The 21,678-nt window shown below is 40.6% G+C and overlaps 6 non-coding genes across 6 annotated transcripts; 3 read left to right on the plus strand and 3 right to left on the minus strand.

The window, feature by feature from the left end:
* Positions 1-8,019: 8,019 nt before the first annotated feature.
* Positions 8,020-8,091, plus strand: trnaq-cug (transfer RNA glutamine (anticodon CUG)). Its single transcript has one exon. It is a non-coding gene; the product is annotated as a tRNA-Gln (tRNA).
* A 532-nt stretch (positions 8,092-8,623) lies between these two features.
* Positions 8,624-8,695, plus strand: trnaq-uug (transfer RNA glutamine (anticodon UUG)). Its single transcript has one exon. It is a non-coding gene; the product is annotated as a tRNA-Gln (tRNA).
* A 2,282-nt stretch (positions 8,696-10,977) lies between these two features.
* trnak-cuu (transfer RNA lysine (anticodon CUU)) lies at positions 10,978-11,050 on the plus strand. The gene has a single exon. It is a non-coding gene; the product is annotated as a tRNA-Lys (tRNA).
* A 215-nt stretch (positions 11,051-11,265) lies between these two features.
* On the minus strand, positions 11,266-11,339 carry trnan-guu (transfer RNA asparagine (anticodon GUU)). The gene has a single exon. It is a non-coding gene; the product is annotated as a tRNA-Asn (tRNA).
* Positions 11,340-19,370: 8,031 nt separating this feature from the next.
* Positions 19,371-19,442, minus strand: trnaq-cug (transfer RNA glutamine (anticodon CUG)). Its single transcript has one exon. It is a non-coding gene; the product is annotated as a tRNA-Gln (tRNA).
* Positions 19,443-19,831: 389 nt separating this feature from the next.
* On the minus strand, positions 19,832-19,903 carry trnaq-cug (transfer RNA glutamine (anticodon CUG)). The gene has a single exon. It is a non-coding gene; the product is annotated as a tRNA-Gln (tRNA).
* Positions 19,904-21,678: the final 1,775 nt, after the last annotated feature.

Consider the following 21,678-nt stretch of genomic DNA (forward strand, 5'->3'; position numbering starts at 1 on the left):
TTAGTTCGTGAGTGTTCTGTTCAAAACAAGTGTGTTTAAATCAAATCAACAATCTGAACTACATAAAGTAACAATACACAGTAATGTACAGAAGTGTGGAAATGTATAAACTCACCTGCGTTCATCAACTTCAATTATCAACAAAACTACAAACACAGACACGGAACAGATCCACACTCGAACAGAACAGGATCAGATCAGTTTCACTTCTGCTGAACTAAAGGAGAGAGAGAGAGAGAGAGAGAGAGAGAGAGATGGAACCTGGCCAGGGTCGCGGTGGGTCCTTCTTTACTTGTTAACTGAATGTAAATCAGGAACACATGCTGCACAATTATTTGAAGGTAATCAATTATCATTCAGTGTAATTTTAAATAATACACACACATCTACTTTTTATGTATGTCTCATCCTGCAACTGTTTCCCCAGCTAAGAATTTTTGGTTCCCAGAACGTTCCGGGAACGTTAGTTTTTGGTTACCAGAACGTTCTGGGAACGGATCATTTTGGTTCCTCGGGAAAGTTTTCTTTACGGAAATAGAACGTACCCATTTGGTTGTGCATTATAGTTGTGGGAACGTTCCCCTAACGTTCCCGTAACCTTAAAATTATTGAAACCTTAAGGGAACCTTGTACTAACCTTTAAATTATTGAAAACTTTAGACAACCTTGCAATAACACTCCGGTAACATCGGCAGCCCGTGTCGGCTCTGACTCTTTTTGAATGACTGCCCAGAATCGGGCCAAATACACTGGCCCAAATCCGGATGCCAGATCTCCGCCGACTCTCCCATAACTGGGCCGGAATAGCCCCCGAAACACTGCGATACTATTTATTTACCGTTTTCTTCTCCTTTCACATCCTCATAGATAAAATAGTACATTTATACTACAGATTAACTACAGATGCTACAGATTAACTACAGATTGTGCAGTAGAAAGTATTTTATTAAGATAATTGCAGCAAGTAGTATACATTTACATTTTCAGCATTTAGCAGACGCTTTTATCCAAAGCGACTTACACAATGAGCAATTGAGGGTTAAGGGCCTTGCTCAGGGACCCAACAGTGGCAACTTGGTGGTGGCGGGGCTTGAACCGGCAACCTTCTGTTTACTAGTCCAGTACCTTAACCACTGAGCTATCACTGGCCAAGTTTAATAATAATAATAATCAGGATATTATAAATAAGACCAATTACAAAAGTGAACCAAAATAACAGCTATATGAATACTATACATAGAAAATAACTATAATAATAATTATATCTTTTCATGGGACAACACTATAGACATGAAACTTGGATATAATTTAGAGTAGTCTGTGTACAGCTTATATATGTATAGCAGTGTAGATTTACTGTCTTCTGAAAATAACTCAACACACAGCCATTAATGTCTAAATAGCTGGCAACATAAGTGAGTACACCCCACAGTGAACATGTCCAAATTGTGCCCAAATGTGTCGTTGTCCCTCCCTGGTGTCATGTGTCAAGGTCCCAGGTGTAAATGAGGAGCAGGGCTGTTAAATTTGGTGTTTTGGGTACAATTCTCTCATACTGGCCACTGGATATTCAACATGGCACCTCATGGCAAAGAACTCTCTGAGGATGTGAGAAATAGAATTGTTGCTCTCCACAAAGATGGCCTGGGCTATAAGAAGATTGCTAACACCCTGAAACTGAGCTACAGCATGGTGGCCAAGGTCATACAGCGGTTTTCCAGGACAGGTTCCACTCGGAACAGGCTTCGCCAGGGTCGACCAAAGAAGTTGAGTCCACGTGTTCGGCGTCATATCCAGAGGTTGGCTTTAAAAAATAGACACATGAGTGCTGCCAGCATTGCTGCAGAGGTTGAAGATGTGGGAGGTCAGCCTGTCAGTGCTCAGACCATACGCCAGCAAACAGTTTGCTGAAGACAAGCAGTCCAAGAACATGGATTACTGAAATGCCCTGTGGTCTGACGAGACCAAGATAAACTTGTTTGGCTCAGATGGTGTCCAGCATGTGTGGCGGCACCCTGGTGAGAAGTACCAAGACAACTGTATCTTGCCTACAGTCAAGCATGGTGGTGGTAGCATCATGGTCTTGGGCTGCATGAGTGTTGCTGGCACTGGGGAGCTGCGGTTCATTGAGGGAAACATGAATTCCAACATGTACTGTGACATTCTGAAACAGAGCACGATCCCCTCCCTTCGAAAACTGGGCCTCATGGCAGTTTTCCAACAGGATAACGACCCCAAACACAACCTCCAAGATGACAACGGCCTTGCTGAGGAAGCTGAAGGTAAAGGTGATGGACTAAACCCAATTGAGCACCTGTGGCGCATCCTCAAGTGGAAGGTGGAGGAGTTCAAGGTGTCTAACATCCACCAGCTCCGTGATGTCATCATGGAGGAGTGGAAGAGGATTCCAGTAGCAACCTGTGCAGCTCTGGTGAATTCCATGCCCAGGAGGGTTAAGGCAGTGATAATAATGGTGGTCACACAAAATATTGACACTTTGGGCACAATTTGGACATGTTCACTGTGGGGTGTACTCACTTATGTTGCCAGCCATTTAGACATTAATGGCTGTGTGTTGAGTTATTTTCAGAAGACAGTAAATCTACACTGCTATACAAGCTGTACACTGACTACTCTAAGTTATATCCAAGTTTCATGTCTATAGTGTTGTCCCATGAAAAGATATAATAAAATATTTGCAGAAATTTGAGGGGTGTACTCACTTTTGTGATACACTGTATATATATATATATATATATATATATATATATATATATATATATATATATATATTTATATATATATATTAGGGCTGTCGAAGTTAACGCGATAATAACGCATTAACGCAATCTCAATTTAACGAGATTAAAAAAAATAGTGCCGTTAACGCACTAATTACATTACGAGATTTTTTCACTTCTAAAACTAAAGCAATTCATTTTTCACCCACGGGAGACAGATTGAATTATTCTCACTGACCACACTCACACGCACGTTTAATGTTATTTAGTTCCGTTTGACAAAAAAAACCCCTTAAAAATAGAGCTAACAGTGAAGATAACCGGTTACAAAAGCAGCGACCGCTGTTTGTGTTCAATTCTCTGTTCACAGTGTCGATACAAGTGATTCAAGAATCGATTCATTGTAAGCGCAGCGTAAGTTTCTTTTCTCAGTCATCTCTCTGTGTTTACTGTTATGATGAATGATGCGGTTGTAAATAAACACCAAATACTACAGAACATTTTGTGTGACTCGCTTACCTTATAAAGCTCAGGCTTAATTATACTGGTTATTACCACAGAGCGGGAGTCGACTCAGAGTCGTTTACGATTTACCGAGGTGAACCACGAACGTGCTGATAGAATCGGCTCAGATGGGATCGGACTGTATTATCTTTTTAAAGTAAATATTTCAATCAGCAGAATCGCATCGCATGTATGATGTGCACAACGTTAATTACGTGCGTTTATTAATGAACGTTTACGTTAGCTTGTCAGAAGCTTTCTCAATGATGTCTGTGCGGTGTTTTTTTTTTTACAATTAGTGATGGCAAGCAACTGTTCCACTGCACTATTTTACACTAAAAACTAAACTATTCCATAATGCTCCAGATTGCATCATTCTAAATAGGTATCGGCGAGTACAAAAATACATGTACTTGTACTCGGTTGGGAAAAAATGGTATCGATGCATGCCTAGTGAAAACACACTCACTTCGTGTAGAAACGTCCATCAAACCATCGTCACGATACAACCACAGAAAAGTCTGTTACAATAACTACGCATCTGACATATATACGAAGTCAAGGGTCTCTGCTAGATAGTATTACTGCCTAATATGTGAGTGAATAAAACTCCCTTACAGTTTTCTCTTGTCCCAGCAGTTTTTAACATCAGTACATTTAGCATAAATGTGTTCACCATTTTAATTGTAACATTTCACTTAAAATCCTTGTTTTCTATAACATTTACACAGATTTTTTTTTATGCGATTAATCGCGATTAACTATGTAAAATTCTGAGATTAATCGCGATTAAAAAATTTAATCGTTTGACAGCCCTAATATATATATATATATATATATATATATATATATATATATATATATATATATATATATATATATATACTGTATATATATATATATATATATATATATATATATATATATATACTGTATATACAGTGTATCACAAAAGTGAGTACACCCCTCACATTTCTGCAGATATTTAAGTATATCTTTTCATGGGACAACACTGACAAAATGACACTTTGACACAATGAAAAGTAGTCTGTGTGCAGCTTATATGTGTAAATTTATTCTTCCCTCAAAATAACTCAATATACAGCCATTAATGTCTAAACCACCGGCAACAAAAGTGAGTACACCCCTTAGTGAAAGTTCCTGAAGTGTCAATATTTTGTGTGGCCACCATTATTTCCCAGAACTGCCTTCACTCTCCTGGGCATGAAGTTTACCAGAGCTTCACAGGTTGCCACTGGAATGCTTTTCCACTCCTCCATGACGACATCACGGAGCTGGCGGATATTCGAGACTTTGCGCTCCTCCACCTTCCGCTTGAGGATGCCCCAAAGATGTTCTATTGGGTTTAGGTCTGGAGACATGCTTGGCCAGTCCATCACCTTTACCCTCAGCCTCTTCAATAAAGCAGTGGTCGTCTTAGAGGTGTGTTTGGGGTCATTATCATGCTGGAACACTGCCCTGCGACCCAGTTTCCGGAGGGAGGGGATCATGCTCTGCTTCAGTATTTCACAGTACATATTGGAGTTCATGTGTCCCTCAATGAAATGTAACTCCCCAACACCTGCTGCACTCATGCAGCCCCAGACCATGGCATTCCCACCACCATGCTTGACTGTAGGCATGACACACTTATCTTTGTACTCCTCACCTGATTGCCGCCACACATGCTTGAGACCATCTGAACCAAACAAATTAATCTTGGTCTCATCAGACCATAGGACATGGTTCCAGTAATCCATGTCCTTTGTTGACATGTCTTCAGCAAACTGTTTGCGGGCTTTCTTGTGTAGAGACTTCAGAAGAGTCTTCCTACTGGGGTGACAGCCATGCAGACCAATTTGATGTAGTGTGCGGCGTATGGTCTGAGCACTGACGGGCTGACCCCCCACCTTTTCAATCTCTGCAGCAATGCTGACAGCACTCCTGCGCCTATCTTTCAAAGACAGCAGTTGGATGTGACGCTGAGCACGTGCACTCAGCTTCTTTGGACGACCAACGCAAGGTCTGTTCTGAGTGGACCCTGCTCTTTTAAAACGCTGGATGATCTTGGCAACTGTGCTGCAGCTCAGTTTCAGGGTGTTGGCAATCTTCTTGTAGCCTTGGCCATCTTCATGTAGCGCAACAATTCGTCTTTTAAGATCCTCAGAGAGTTCTTTGCCATGAGGTGCCATGTTGTAACTTTCAGTGACCAGTATGAGAGAGTGTGAGAGCTGTACTACTAAATTGAACACACCTGCTCCCTATGCACACCTGAGACCTAGTAACACTAACAAATCACATGACATTTTGGAGGGAAAATGACAAGCAGTGCTCAATTTGGACATTTAGGGGTGTAGTCTCTTAGGGGTGTACTCACTTTTGTTGCCGGTGGTTTAGACATTAATGGCTGTATATTGAGTTATTTTGAGGGAAGAATAAATTTACACTGTTATATAAGCTGCACACAGACTACTTTTCATTGTGTCAAAGTGTCATTTTGTCAGTGTTGTCCCATGAAAAGATATACTTAAATATCTGCAGAAATGTGAGGGGTGTACTCACTTTTGTGATACACTGTATATACTGTATATAAACAATATAAAGAAGCAATGTTTGTTTGTTTATTAGGATTTTAACATCATGTTTTACACTTTGGTTACATTCATGACAGGAACGGTAGTTACTCATTACACAACATTCATCAGGTCACAAGGTTATATCAAACACAGTCATGAACAATTTAGTGTCTCCAATTCACCTCACTTGCATATCTTTGGACTGTGGGAGGAAACCGGAGCACCTGGATGAAACCTGCACGGACATGGGGAGAACATGCAAACAACACAGAAAGGACCCAGACCGCCCCACCTGGGGATCGAACCCAGAACCTTCTTGCTGAACCTTGGCTGATGATCTACACCGGCTGTTTGATGCTGCAGAGTAGTGTTCATAGTTTTTACTCATGTATGAGAGGTGAATAAGCAAATGTGGCTCAGTGATGGTAGTGGACACTTGAATATCTACAAAAAATACAAGGGACAACCTTTGGGTTATAAAACTATATATGATCAGCCATAACATTAAACCTCCTTGTATGTATACTCTTTTTCTATCAGCTCCACTAACCATATAGTTTACTAACCATTTACTGACTTTCCCTATGGGATTAATAAAGTTATCTATCTATAGAAGCACTTTGTAGCTCTACAGTTCCACTGTCGTCCATCAGTTACTCTGCATACTTTGTTACCCCCTTTTACCCTGTTCTTCAATAGTCAGGACCTCCACATGACCACCTCAGAGCAGGTATTATTTAGGTGGTGGATCATTCTCAGCACTGCAGTGACACTGACATGGTGGTGGTGTGTTAGTGTGTGTTGTGCTGGTATGAGTGGATCAGACACAGCATCGCTGCTGGAGTTTTCAAATACCGTGTCCACTCACTGTCCACTCTTATATTATACACACCTGCTTTGTTGGTCCACCTTGTGGATGTAGTCAGAGATGGTAGGTCGTCTGTTGCTTATTATTGTATTACTATTATTGTTGTTGTTCTTGTTGCTTATTGTAGCTTTTAAGTTAACGTTATCTACAGTATTCAATGAGCTTCAATTATTTAGCAGCTGTTGTCTAATGCTAGAAACTGTTAGCCTTTTAGCTAACGTTACCTGAAGTGTTTCAGTTCAGACTACCAGTTAACCTGAAACTCACTAGATAACATTACCTAACAGTTTCCATTTCCAAATTGCTCTCTATCTTAATTCAAAACTCATTAATAGACTTTCTCCTTACATTTTACTAAGTAAAAAGTTGTTAAGATTAAATGTTTATTTACCTCACACGAACGAACGAGTCCTCATTTTCAACGGCTCGCATCACACTGTTGCTATGGTGACGCTGTTCAACATGGGTCAGATGATTGTGCTAGCTGGGTTAACTTAGAAACCTTCTGGGAACATTACTGGAACGTTACTTTATACACATAAGAAAGAAAACCTTAAGGGAACTTTTAGATAACGTTCTCTGTTAGTTTTCATAAAACCATGAGAGAACGTTAGGTTTCATAGTTCCCGGAACGTTTCGTTTTTAACGAAAATAGAACGTTATCATAACGTTATGGGATGGTTCCCTAAAAATAACCATAGGGGAACCAAAATCTAACGTTACGGGAACGTTCTGTGTTAGCTGGGTCGTCTCGAACCACCAACCTTCAGGTTAACAGCCGAACGCGCTAACCGATTGCGCCACAGAGACGCAGGCCCAGCTGTTTCATTGGACGGTACACACGGGTCACATGACTTGCTAACTTTTACAGCAGGGCAATTAAGTTTGGCAAATAAAAATAATCACATGTTTCTGACCTGAATGAGAGGGGCATTAAAACGACCTCACACTTGTCAGAGACAACGTTTGAAGCACAGGTCAATGGGACCTGCTAGTTAGAGAAGGATCACTTGTTTGTTAGTTTAAGTCCTAAAGTGGGTTTACAGCGCCATCTACCGGCCAACTGAGTCCTGAACTTGGTGCAATTTTCCAACAGTGGAACGTTTTGTTGTGATTTTGATACCTGGGTGGCAATGTTTAACTAAAATTACTTTTATTTTGTGTTTAAAACTTCTAAATTACCTCAGTTTGTTTAATTGATTTCAATCAATTATATCAATCACGTAAGTTTAAATCACTTGAGATGTAAAAGTAAAGTCTGAAGTTGTGTAGCTTTTCTTTATTTACTTAGCAAATGGCTAATCATTACGTTTAGTTTTCTTGGTGTCAGGGTTCCATGGTGTAATGGTTAGCACTCTGGACTCTGAATCCAGCGATCCGAGTTCAAATCTCGGTGGGACCTTACTGCTTTTATTTGGGGCCCGGTGTGAGGTCCAAGATTGAGAAACATTACATTTACATTTTACATTTTACATTTTCAGCATTTAGCAGACGCTTTTATCCAAAGCGACTTACACAATGAGCAATTGAGGGTTAAGGGCCTTGCTCAGGGACCCAACAGTGGCAACTTGGTGGTGGCGGGGCTTGAACCGGCAACCTTCTGCTTACTAGTCCAGTACTTTAACCACTGAGCTATCACTGGCCATACTGAAACATTAGCAGTTTCAGGATGGTAGCATTCAGCGCATGTGCAGTAGAACAGAGCATCACAATTGCTTGTGCTAGTTTAGAGTCACCTTAAATGACATGTTAATTTCCATCCATTCATCCAGCTTGAATATCATAATAGCACTAGTAGTGTTATAGTGTTCCACATGTGACTGCTCCATCCCAAAATATAATCGCTAATCATTGTTTACAGCGCCATCTAACAGCCAACTTGTTCTTAAATGACTAGTTATTAACTTTTGGGCTTAAGTAAGATCTCACTGTGTGGTTCCATGGTGTAATGGTTAGCACTCTGGACTTTGAATCCAGTGATCCGAGTTCAAATCTCGGTGGAACCTGGCTTTATTTAGGTAAAAACACTGTTATCAATGCTGAGTAGAGAATAGTGTTCCACATATGACTGCTCTATGCCGAATTGTAACACCAAAAGCAGTGGCGGCTGGTGCTAAAAAATTTGAGGGGGTGCAAACAAAACAACAAATTAAAAACAAAACAATAAAAAAACTAGCCTTTAAAAATAGCACTATTTGAACACCTTTCCTTCTGTCTTGCAAATTTCTCAATGACATTATGGTTAAAGTCAGTAATCTCAGTCACTAGTCTCTTCTCTATTGACAGCATGGCCAATGCATTCAGCCTGTCCTGGGTCATAGAGTTTCTCAGAATAGTTTTAATTCTTTTCAAGGTTGACAAGCACCTTTCAGCTTCTGCTGTGGTCATGGGTGTGGTGATGAGGATCTTCAGGAGAGTGACAGTCTCTGAAAATACTTGTTGTCCCAGTATGATATTACAGACCTAGAGAAGGATAAACATGAAAATTATGGTGATCATAATTTATTTATTTCACATCTAAATAGTTATTTTTCTATCACTGTTCAAATTTAGTCATAGATCAAGTCATAGAAATGAGTTTGCTGCCATTTTCAAGCATTTTTGGAACAGAATTTTTGTGGAACAGGTTTATAGAAAATTCAGGAACCAAATGTTATGAGAATTTGTTTTATTCCATATTACCCATATATTGCAGTACAGCAAGAATAATAACATATATTGCTGACAAGCATTACACCAACATACACTGATCATTCATGCATAGCATAGAAACAGCTCTAAACAAATCTAATTGGACTGTGACTTCCACAACTCACCTCTGCAGCAATCCTTTCATGGTCTTCTACACTCAGTGTCCGACGCTTCTTTACTGGCTGACCGCTACCTTCACTGCTTTGTTTAACCATGGAATGGAGAGAATTTCTGCAAAGGAAAAAAATTACAATAAAAATAATAATAACAATAATACTAATAAACAAAAGAGGAAAATGTACAACTATTACCTGATCTTTTGAATGTCCTGCTGGAACTGCTGAATGCTCTCCTTGATACAAACTGAATCTATGACCTTCTTCTGGAGTTTGGAATAGAGGAGGTCCACATGAGGCATGATATGGTGGAAAAGCTGCAGAAAGAACTTAAAATCCTGATCCTCCAGTAGCATGGCAAACGCACCTGCCTCTCTGACAGTAATGGGGTCAAAGTCACCAGAGTCTCGTATGCTTTCAAAACAGCGAATGAGGTCCTCTCTGTGTTCAAACACAGTATTGATGGTACGGCTGTGAAAGTTCCATCTGATATTGCTGGATGCTGGTAGTCTGTGCGCCACAACTTTATCAAGAATACTTGTGCGCTTGGGTGATCTGGAAAAAAAGCTGGCAAATCCACCAAGGTTAGAAAAAAAAATTCTCACTTTGGTTATGTGAGAAGTAGCCTGCTGCATTATCAGATTGAGCTGATGTGCGTAGCAGTGGATGTAGTGTGCATTTGGGTACATGTCTTGTATCTTCTTCTGAACACCTGCAGTGGCACCCCTCATCACGCTGGCTCCATCATATGCCTGGCAGATGAGCTTACCCTTTTGATCCTCAGGCAGGATAGCTGCAAGACGTTCTTTTAGGGCTGTAGCAATGGAATCAGCAGTGGCCGACTGCAAAGGGATGAACTCAAAAAATCTTTCCTGCACATTGTTTTTAGCATCAATATAGCGTAGTACAAGAACAAGCTGGCACTGCGTGGCAATATCCATTGTCTCATCTGCCTGGATTGAAAGAAAATCGCTGCCCTGGGCTTCTTTGATTATATGTTCCTTCAGAACAGACAACATACAGTCCAGTAGCTCATTCTGCACAGTTTTTGAAGTTCCCTTAAACACAGTGGCATTCTCAGTGTGCTCTTTCAGCACTCCATCAAGAGAAGAAACAAAATCCACCAACCCTCGCATTTAGGGATGTGTTATGTGTCATTTTAGGACAGCCCATCTTATAAAACTTTTTTAAACTGTATAACCACTGAAGTTGGCATTAATTGTAAATTCTATAGACCAGCCTTCTATTCATCACTAACAAACACCAAACAACATCATACTGCAAATCTCATAACTCAACACAAGTCAAGGTAGTAGTTTAAAAGTGACAGTAAGTCTGTGTCTGTTTCTGTTACTTATTCTGAATTGTGTTTGTTTGTAAACCGTGAATTAGTTCTTAATCTGGTCGTGATGTTAGTGAATTAAACCTACATCTCTCTGATGGTCTGACCGATGAGCTGTCTGTTCTAACATGCTGCTTAAGCCCGGCTAGCTCAGTTGGTAGAGCATGAGACTCTTAATCTCAGGGTCGTGGGTTCGAGTCCCACGTTGAGCGAGTATCTTCATTTAACATCTACGGAAACCAAAAGAACGTTCTTCCACTTTGGACAGCCGGTCTCCAGTGACTTATCAGGTGGATATTTGTGCTTGTAGGACTGTTGTTTACTGGATGTTTTCAGTTACTTATTTTCACTATTCTGTGTGATTACACATTGTTGTTGTGTCTCACATCCGTTTCATCAACAGGCAGGTTGTGCAATAAAAGACACTCGTCCCTGGGTGGGCTCGAACCACCAACCTTTCGGTTAACAGCCGAACGCGCTAACCGATTGCGCCACAGAGACACATGCAGAGATGTTTCATTGGACAGTACACATGAGTCACATGACTTGCTAACTTTTACAGAAGGGCAATTAAGTTTGGTAAATTGAAATAATGGCATGTTTCTGACCTGAATGAGAGGGGCAGTAAAAAGATCTCACACTTGTCAGAGACAACGTCTGAAGCCCAGGTTAATAGGATCTGGTAGTTAGAGAAGGATCACTTGTTTGTTAGTTTAAGTCCAAAAGTGGGTGTGACCCATATGGGGATCGAACCCACGACCTTGGCATTATTAGCACCATGCTCTAACCAACTGAGCTAACCAGCCGGTTCATCTACACTCTTTATCTACACTCTTTAGATCTTTGTACATAATTCTACACTAACTCCATTCAAGCAGCTGCATGGCAGCACAAAAACCATTAGAGAGTCTGCACACTTTCAGTGAAGATCTGCAGAAATGAGCGGCTCCTAAACTGAATTTGGTTGTTATTGCACCAGAAATGCAGCAGTTTCGTGTTATTTTAATGATCCGAGATCTCCGTCCTATTTGAGACCATGCATTAATGCAGTAGGTCAGTATGCTCTCCACAGAGCAGTGGTAGAATGCCACCAAAAGCTCCATGTTCAGGTTGGTTTTCCTGAGTGTTTTCAGGTGGTGTTTGTGGTCCAAGTGAGGTCCTCTATGATGTGGCTTCCCAGAAACTTGAAGCTGGAGACTCTTTCCACTTTTTCTCCTTTGATGTTTAAGGGAGTGAGGTTTTCATGGACATGCTGAAGATTTTACTGGTGGGCACAGTCTCTGAGTTCTGTTCCTGGGATCCCATCAGGCCCTGCAGCCTTTCTGACATTCACAGATCTAAGGGTTCGTCTGTACAGTAAGAGAGTGCTCACTGGTAGCTGGTGTGGTTACAGCAGCTGGATCCATCCCTTGTGCCTCAAAGCGGGCAAAGAAATTATTTAGATCCTCTGCCAGCGAGACGCTGTTAGCTGTTTGAAGATCTTTGCTCTGCTTTGTATCCTCTAGTGATGTTGGAATAGACACAGCACCAGGTATTATATAGAAGCACACGCCCTCTCTGTGACTCTTACCGGAGTCTTTGTTTCTGTCTCTCTGGTGGATTGAGCAGCCTACTAATTCAATAGCTGCATCTGGCACATCTGGATTAAGCTAAGATTTTGTGATTATCATCATACACATTTTCTGTATAGAAGTTGGCGATGTTAACCAGCGATAGTCTACACAGACACGCAAATCTCCATTCTTTTTCCACACTAGCACGAGAGGGGATGCCCATTCACTGCAGGATTTGCGAATAATCTCTCTCTCCTCCATCTCTGACAGTACTTGTCTTAACTTCTGATACTGGGCTGGTGGGACGCGCCGAAATGGAAGTCTAAAGGGACGAGCATCTGACAGGTGGATGCGGTGAACAAAATCTTTGGCCCTCCCACAGTCCAGCTTGTGTCTGGAGAACACATCCTCATGCTTCAGAATTAGCTGAAACAACTGTTCCTTCCAGTAGGGAGACACTTCATATGATTCAAGATCCAAATCACCTAACCCAAGCTTCTCTAATCTGTCCTGGAGACTGGGGACAGAGACATCACTCGCTGTGGTTGTACGCACCGTCTGGTTATGTGCCTTCACATTGTTCTCTGGTTGTAGCTCATGACTTGCATCAAGATCTTCCAGGGCTACACATGGATATACATCGGCTATTTTAGTGTTTCTCTTTAGCATCACAGAGCGATCACATGGGTTTAAAATCCGCACTGGGACCCATCTATCACCACTCATGGAAGTTACAACTCTCCCAACGATTATATCTTTTTTGTGAGTCGAAGATTTAGGAGTCTCAACCAGTATGGTGCTTCCTGCAGAGACAGGGGCATTTGTGGGTAGTTTTCCCCACACAAGATGCTCATGCTTTGGGAGCAGTGTGACTGCTTGGACTAACTTGACAGTGCCTATCACATCAGGGATTGTGTCACCTTTCCACCTGGTTACACCGGACAGCATGTTCAAAAACAGCTCTATGTCCAACTCATTGGCAGCTTCTGGCATATTCATGACACGCCAATATACGGGGCTTTGTTTGAGTTGACCAATGATATACTTTATGACATTTGTACCAAGAATGAGCTGGTCTTTCTGTCCAGGGACAACCAACGTGGGTACACTGACAGTATAGCCGTAAACTTTCATCTTCAGCTGGTATATGCACTTGGGCTGGACTTTAACACCTCCGCAACCAACAAGTGTAATATCTGTGGGTGTTTCTCCAAGCTCTGGAACCACTGTCGCTTTCAACAACTCCTGTTCGGCTTCCTCACTCATGGTACATGCCATGGAACCGCTATCTAACAAGGCTTGTAAGAGCACTTTGTCATTCACTAACACATCAGCGTAAAACAAACTGTCTGCCTTTTCTATGTTCATTACGTTTTGGAATACAATTGTTTTGTTGCTTGCATTGGACTTGTATTCTTCTTCAAACACTGATATCATGTCTTCAAGGTTGAGGGTTTGAACATTTTTACTCACACTGTCCCCTCCAGAATGTGAGCACATCAGTTTCCCTGATCCAGGCCACTGTTTGGTTGGGTGACAGGTATGATGGGCTTGGTGCATTCCCGCTTTTGGTGTCCAACTTCTAGACAGGTCAAACATCGCCTGGCTTTCATGCAATGTGAACGAGTTGAATGTGAATTGTCACCACAAACACGACAAGGGGAGGAACGTACCCACGGTGCTGCTTGGGGCTTGCCTACTGCGGTGATGGGCTGGCCGGTACGCTCTAAAACTCTCTCCAGCATGCTAAGTACACGCTCCAGAGTTCCAGAATCTGCCGTAGTGTAATTTGGTTTAGCAGGACGACTTGGGTTACATGTTACTGCATTTACAGCTAAACACTCGACATGGTCAGTACCTGATGAATTTTGTGTGACTGCTGTTGCTACTTTTAATGCACAGGCTGTGCTAGGCAGACTTGACATTTTTCTAGAGTGACTCTCTCTTTGATGATCATCAATCGCTTCTTGAATTTCCATAACTGACCATTTGCTGATGGGCTTGCACCTGAATACACTGCGCAGCTCAGGGTCAGGACAATTCCTGATGAACATCACTGCAACTTCTGAGTTCATATTGTCCATCTTGCTCCCCCGTCTTTTCAAATGGCTGTCAGCAGTCTCGGCTGCGACATTTAGGCGGACCCAGTAGTCTACAGGGCTCTCTTTTGGACTGGCTTTTGTGGCATAGAAGTCAGCCAGTGGTAAACATGTCTCAGGGCTCTCGCTAAAATAGCGTCTCAAAACATCATAAATTGTCTCAGCTCTGATATTTGCATTAGAGGTATAGCTATTTCTCAGCCCTACCTTTACAATGCTTTTGGCTCTGCCTAAGAGGTGATTCAAAACCTCATCTACCTGTTGGGCATCTGTGTAGTCCCTCTTATGTAAGTACACTTCCATCATCTCTACCCATTCTTGTACATTGTACTTGTCAGTCCCATCCCCACGGAATATGGGTGGTTCTCTAGCATCTGACTTAACAACTACATTAAGTCTGGATAAGTCAAGAGTGGTGTTAGAAGAGTCAACTCTAGGTTCTGGTTTGTTTTGAATCACGGGACTCTGCATAGATAACAACCTATTGACTATGGTGTCACCTATTTGACTACCTAGTTCACCAACCAGCTCAAGTAATTGCTGAGTATTGTTTTCAACACTAGCAGAAGGGGTAGAAGACATAGGCCTAGCAGGGTCATTATTAACAGTACATTCCAGATCAGGTAAGTCACCATAATTTAGCACTCTGGTAGTATTTTTAGCTCTTTCAGTTATACTAGTTAGGCCTCTGCCTCTTCCTATAATTGGTGTACACATATCAAAACCCCTCCTCTCATTAGATGCCATGTTATAAATTTGGTGTACTTATGGCGTCACATCAATGTCAAAACTATCGCGCGCAACTTTTAACATTTCGCGTGTGTAAATATCCCTCTCGCGAGCACAAAAAGAGGAATTGCGTGCACACTGATCATAAAATCGCTCTCAAACTGTCTTTTTCACTCTCGAATGTTGTTTTTCTGCTCGATTTCATTGTTGTGCGCGCGCGCGAAAGCAAATTACGCTCGGCTGCTCTTTCTGCGCGAGAGAAGATTTTGCGCTCGAGTTTTCAAAGGGGCGGTTTTGACAGTTTGGGGGCGGAGTCAGGGCCGTCTCTATGCACGCCTTACTTCCGGGTTCTCGTGTACGGGACAGATCAACTTCCGGTATTCAGACGCCGGTTGTCAACAAGCAGATATCGTGGCTCTCTCTTTTACACTTGTTGTCTTCAAGATTAACCTCGTCTGACGGTGAACGATTTTAAATGTACAACACCAGCTACATTGACAAATATGAAGGTAAGTACGTTTGCAAGCATTTCCTTATAACCATGCAGGTAGGCTAGTTGTAAACTGGTTAGTGGTTGTTTTGCTAGACTAGACAAACACTACATCTAGCTTGACAGACCAGTATTGAGATTTATGTTTTAGTTAGCTTTGAAGCATTACCATTACAATTTCATTTTGATGCATCTTCTCCTTGCACAGTGTCAGGTATATATATATATATATAATGTATGTGTGTGTGTTCAGTTCCCAGGTGGAGCGGTCTGGGTTCTTTCTGTGTGGAGTTTGCATGTTCTCCCTGTATCCATGTGGGTTTCCTCCGGGTGCTCCTCCGTGTTTCCTCCCACAGTCCAGAAGTGTGTAAGTGAGGTGAATTGGAGACACTAAATTGTCCATGACTGTTTGATATTAGTTATTTATTATATTAATATAATTTATATTTATTAATTAATTGATAATTAATTGATATTGATGAATTGAACTGATGAATCTTGTGTAGTGAGTAACTACCGTTTCTGTCATGAATGTAACCAAAGTGTAAAACATGACTTTAAATTCCTAATAAAACAAACTTAACATATCTGACTGAATATATTACCAATTTACCCTCAATCTTTTCATTAAGTGTAAAAAGTTTTGTTTGCCAATATATTAATGAGTTATCTTTTATTTATTATCAAATGTTATGTCAGACCTTTAAATTTTCATGTCATTTAATTAATTTGATGTTACAGTATTAACATGTCTTTCTCCAAAAAAAACATTTTTGTAGTAAATGTGAGGATAAACTTGATTTTTTTTTTTTTTTTTATGTTTCTTACGGCAGGTTATCAAGACATAATCATTACAGAATTTATCAGTGTCAAGCTGGCAGCAATATGCTGTTCAATTCAAAACCTTGTATCATGTTACAAAAGAGAAAAAACTGACTTTCATTTAAAGTTAAATTAGATTTATTTCAAGTCTTTAACACCATTCAAGTGGTCTATTCATCATGAAATGAATGCTAAACAACTGCCAGATTCACAAAACATGAGAAACGGCAAAGGTGGAGATAAACTGTTTTACACACTAAATATGGACAAGTATTGAAACACCAGCTCATTTATTGTTTCTTCTGATATCGATCCATCCATCCATCTATCACTGATCAGCCATAACATTAAAACCACCTCCTTGTTTCTACACTCACTGTCCATTTTATCAGCTCCACTTACCATATAGAAGCACTTTGTAGTTCTACAATTACTGACTGTAATCTGTTTCTTTGCATGCATTGTTAGCCCCCCTTTCACCCTGTTCTTAATAATCAGGACCCCCACAGAGCAGGTATTATTTAGGTGGTGGATCATTCTCAGCACTGCAGTGACACTGACATGGTGGTGGTGTGTTAGTGTGTGTTGTGCTGGTATGAGTAAATAAGACGATAAATACAGCGCCCGGTGGGCAGCGTCCTGTGACCACTGATGAAGGTCTAGAAGATGACCAACTCAAACAGCAGCAATAGATGAGCGAAGGTGGACCAACTAGGTAGAAGTGTCTAATAAAGTGGACAGTAAGTGGACATGATATTATAAAACTCCAGCAGCGCTGCTGTATCTGATCCACTCATACCAGCACAACACACACTAACACACCACCACCATGGCAGTGTCACGGCAGTGCTGAGAATCATCCACCACCTAAATAATACCTGCTCTGTGGGGGTCCTGATTATTAAGAACAGAAAGGAGGCTAACACAGTATAGAGAGAAACAGATGAACTACAGTCTGTAATTGTAGAACTGATAAAATAATCAAAGAGTGTAGATATAAAAGATGTTTACATAATAAAGAGGCTTTTGTTGGTTTTTATGCTTTTGTTTAACACAGAAATAGAGTATAAACTATAATATATATTTACAATATTTAAATGTACACGTTATTAAAAAAAGAAAATTGCAGATAAAGGCGAGTGTTTAGCTTCATGCCTTGTCAAGTGGTCCAGTCCGATAGTTCACATGCAGGTAAAACACAGTAAACAGAAATGGACATAGCGATCACCGTGTCGAACAACTTATGCTCTTTTACCCGTCGAATGCAGCGTTCAACATGAACCCTGAGAATGTTCCGATCCACCTCGATCTTGTGTTTGAAAACCCAAACTCTACATATTCACCGCTATACGACATGTTGTGTTTAGAACTTTGCTGGGGGTTCTCACAAAACAGAAGCTAGACTGTCCGACTAAGGCTAAACGGAAACACGTCACAGAGCTTGCATGCATAGAGCCAATAGCATTCGCTGATAGAGACGGCCCTGACTCCGCCCCCAAACTGTCAAAACCGCCTCTTTGAAAACGCGAGCGCAAAATCTTCTCTCGCGCAGAAAGAGCAGCCGAGCGTAATTTGCTTTCGCGCGCGCGCACAACAATGAAATCGAGCAGAAAAACAACATTCGAGAGTGAAAAAGACAGTTTGAGAGCGATTTTATGATCAGTGTGCACGCAATTCCTCTTTTTGTGCTCGCGAGAGGGATATTTACACACGCGAAATGTTAAAAGTTGCGCGCGATAGTTTTGACATTGATGTGACGCCATAGTACTCTGCACTAATGACGTTAGATAGTAAAACAATAATGAAAATAAAAACAGTACAGAAAATAAATGTGTAGTATATTTGTGTAACTAACAGTCTCTACTGACTTCAAGAGAGAAAAAAATAATAATAAAAAAATAACTGGGTGGATTCACTAGCCTCCAACTTGACCTCTGGTGTTGCACTGCTTCACCCACGGCGATCGGCGGCGGCTGATCGGGAGGATCCGGGTCACGGCACCAGTTTTATGTAGCACATGTGAACGGGTCTCACGTCGAATAATGGCCACACCACGACAGGAAGTCGGTCTTCAATGTTTATTGCTGAACACAATACATGGGGCAGAGTTAGCACATGCACACACACACGTAGGCACACCCTCTCTCTCCCTCTCTCTCTCACCCTCTCTCACCCTCTCTCACACCCTCTCTCTCCCTCTCCTGCACAAAGTGGAAACTCATGAGCATAAATGCTGGGTTTAAAAATGCCATCTAAGCTGTAACTTTAGCGAAAACAGCGATACAGCTTCACTCTGATGTTATAACATCCTTACTTGGCAAATTACTACGGTTTATAGAGCTTTAATACTCTAAAAGAGGGATATTTACAAAAGAGAGAGTGAATCGCATCTTACCCGTTCAGCATTCACCATGAGACTGTGAAATGCCCGGGAAAACACGGAGCTTTCAGGTGTGGTGTCGCGCTAACTAGTGCCCCACGTGAAACAGGAAAAGGGGGAACCCAAAAAAAATAAACCTTTACAATTAAATGAAATAAGAACGCACTTTTTTTTCCGTATAAAGCTTTGAGGGAGTTCATTACATAACCCAACATTTATCTTCACATATAAAGAAATGAAATAAAAATTATAAAAAAATATTAAAGTGCAAAAATATCACGGCTACATATGCCACTGTTGGAAAACTGCACTGAGTTAAGTTTAGGACCCAGTTGGCCGGTAGATGGCGCTGTAAACAATGTTTTGTCTTTTGGTACTACAATTCGGCATATAGCAGTCATATGTGGAACACTATTCTCTACTCAGCATTGATAACAGTGTTTTTACCTAAATAAAACCAGGTTCCACCGAGATTTGAACTCGGATCACTGGATTCAGAGTCCAGAGTGCTAACCATTACACCATGGAACCCTGACACCATGAAAACTAAACGTAATGATTCACCATTTGCTAAGTAAATAAAGCAAAAATACACAACTTCAGACTTGAACATCTCAAGTGATTTAAACTTAGGTGATTGATATAATTGACTGAAATCAATTGAAAAAAATGAGGTAATTTAGATGTTTTAAACACTAAATAAAAGTAATTTTAGTTAAACATTGCCACCCAAGTATCAAAATCACAACAAAAAGTTCCACTGTTGAAAAATTGCAGTAAGTTCAAGACGCAGTAGGTCGGTAGATGGCGCTGTAAACAATGACTTGCCACTTTGTGTTCTAATTTGGCATAGAGCAGTCATATGTGGAACACTATTGTCTTCTCATCATTGATAACTGTGTTTTTACCTAAATAAAGCCAGGTTCCACCGAGATTTGAACTCAGATTGCTGGATTCAGAGTCCAGAGTGCTAACCATTACACCATGGAACCACAAAAGAAATGTTTTGTAATGAAGAATTGAGCACAAAGGTTAATAATTACACCATTAACTCCACATGTTTTATGTAGTGTTTATGGTATTTGAGCTGGATGGATAGATGGAAGTTAACATGTCAGACATCCCAAGTTGCAAAAACTCATTTCAGGGAGCTACAAAAAAAGCTAAAAACCCTCTCGCACACAGCAAAGTATATGGGTGATAACAGAACTTTTAGGAGCTGGTAACTGAGCTACTAAACTAACAGTTCGCATCACAAACACATTAATGTGTACTACATAGTGCACCAGATAGTGTGAAAGATAATTGATTTATAATCCCTACATAGTGCACTAGATTGTATATTAAAAAAGAAGTTATGTTTTTTACTTAGTGCACTAAATAGTGTACTAGATAATAGACTTTTGTTTCTTACATAATGCTTTAGGTAGCGTATTAGTTAACAGATTTAGGTTCCCTACATAGTGCACTAAATTGTATATCAGATAACGGATTTATGTTCCCTACATAGTGCACTAGATAGTATTTTAGATATGAATTTATGTTCCCTACACAGTGCACTAGATTGTATATTAGATCACGGATTTATGTTTCCTACATAGTGGACTAGATAGTGTATTAGATAACGCATTCATGTTCACTACAGAGTGCACTAGAAAGAATAACTAGATGATGATTTGTGTTTCTTGCATAGTGCACTAGATTGTATATCAGATAACGGATTTAATATGCAATCGGGAAAAAGTCTGTGTCGCCTGCGTGTGTGTGTGTGTGTGTGTGCGTTCTTGGCCGCTTATTTTAGATTCCGGGAGATTTTATCTGACTTGCGGGCATCAGGGAGCCGCTATGTATATGCGGAAGGCTTCCGGAACTGACATGTAATCTAAGGTGACTCTTAGGTTTATTCGCTGCTGTTGGCTTATAAAGTTCTACTAAACAAACTGGCTCGTATTTTGGCACTGATATACCTTCCTGAATGGTGATATGCTTGGTTTACACTACTAGCACAAACAGTTGTGGTCTACACCCCACAAGCGCTCTGTTGTACTGCACATGCGCTGAACGCTACCATCCTGAAAGTGCTAATGTTTCTAAACCTTGAAACTCACACCGGCTCCCAAATGAAACTTGCCATTTGCTAAATAAATAAAGCTGAAAAAGAAAAATACACACACACACACAACTTTAGACTTTAACATCTCAGATTTTTTAAACTGATGGGATTCATATAATTCTAAAATAATGTAGATTTAGGCAGTACATTTTAACTATTCTTTTGCTAAACATTGCCACCCAAGTATCAAAATCACAACAAAACGCCCCACTATTAATAACTGCACAGAGTTAAGTCTTATAGTTTAACACCTGCCGAAGTTTAGTGCCTCCCGAAGAACGAAGAGACATTTTGTTGAACGGCTCTTTAAAAGGAACCGAGCCAAAATATCCGGCACCCTTCAAAAAGCCATAATTCCCATCACTAATATATATACACACACACACACACACCTAATTAATGTGTGCCATATGTGGTTCTGTGATGAGAAATATAGGTGGTACTTGGAAGTTTTGGTTTGATAATGGGTGGTACTTGGTCTAAAAAGTTTGAGAATAGGATATAGGATATATAGGATATATACTGTAGGTTATGTAGGATATAGGATATTTTGACTAGGGCTGTATGTATGATGCATCATCAAACTGTTATACATTATTTATTCTATTTTGTATTAGATGAGATGGTTTGTCTCTGTATTGACCCGCAATTCAT

Source organism: Trichomycterus rosablanca, chromosome 14, assembly GCF_030014385.1.
Source record: "Trichomycterus rosablanca isolate fTriRos1 chromosome 14, fTriRos1.hap1, whole genome shotgun sequence".
Taxonomy (NCBI): domain Eukaryota; kingdom Metazoa; phylum Chordata; class Actinopteri; order Siluriformes; family Trichomycteridae; genus Trichomycterus; species Trichomycterus rosablanca.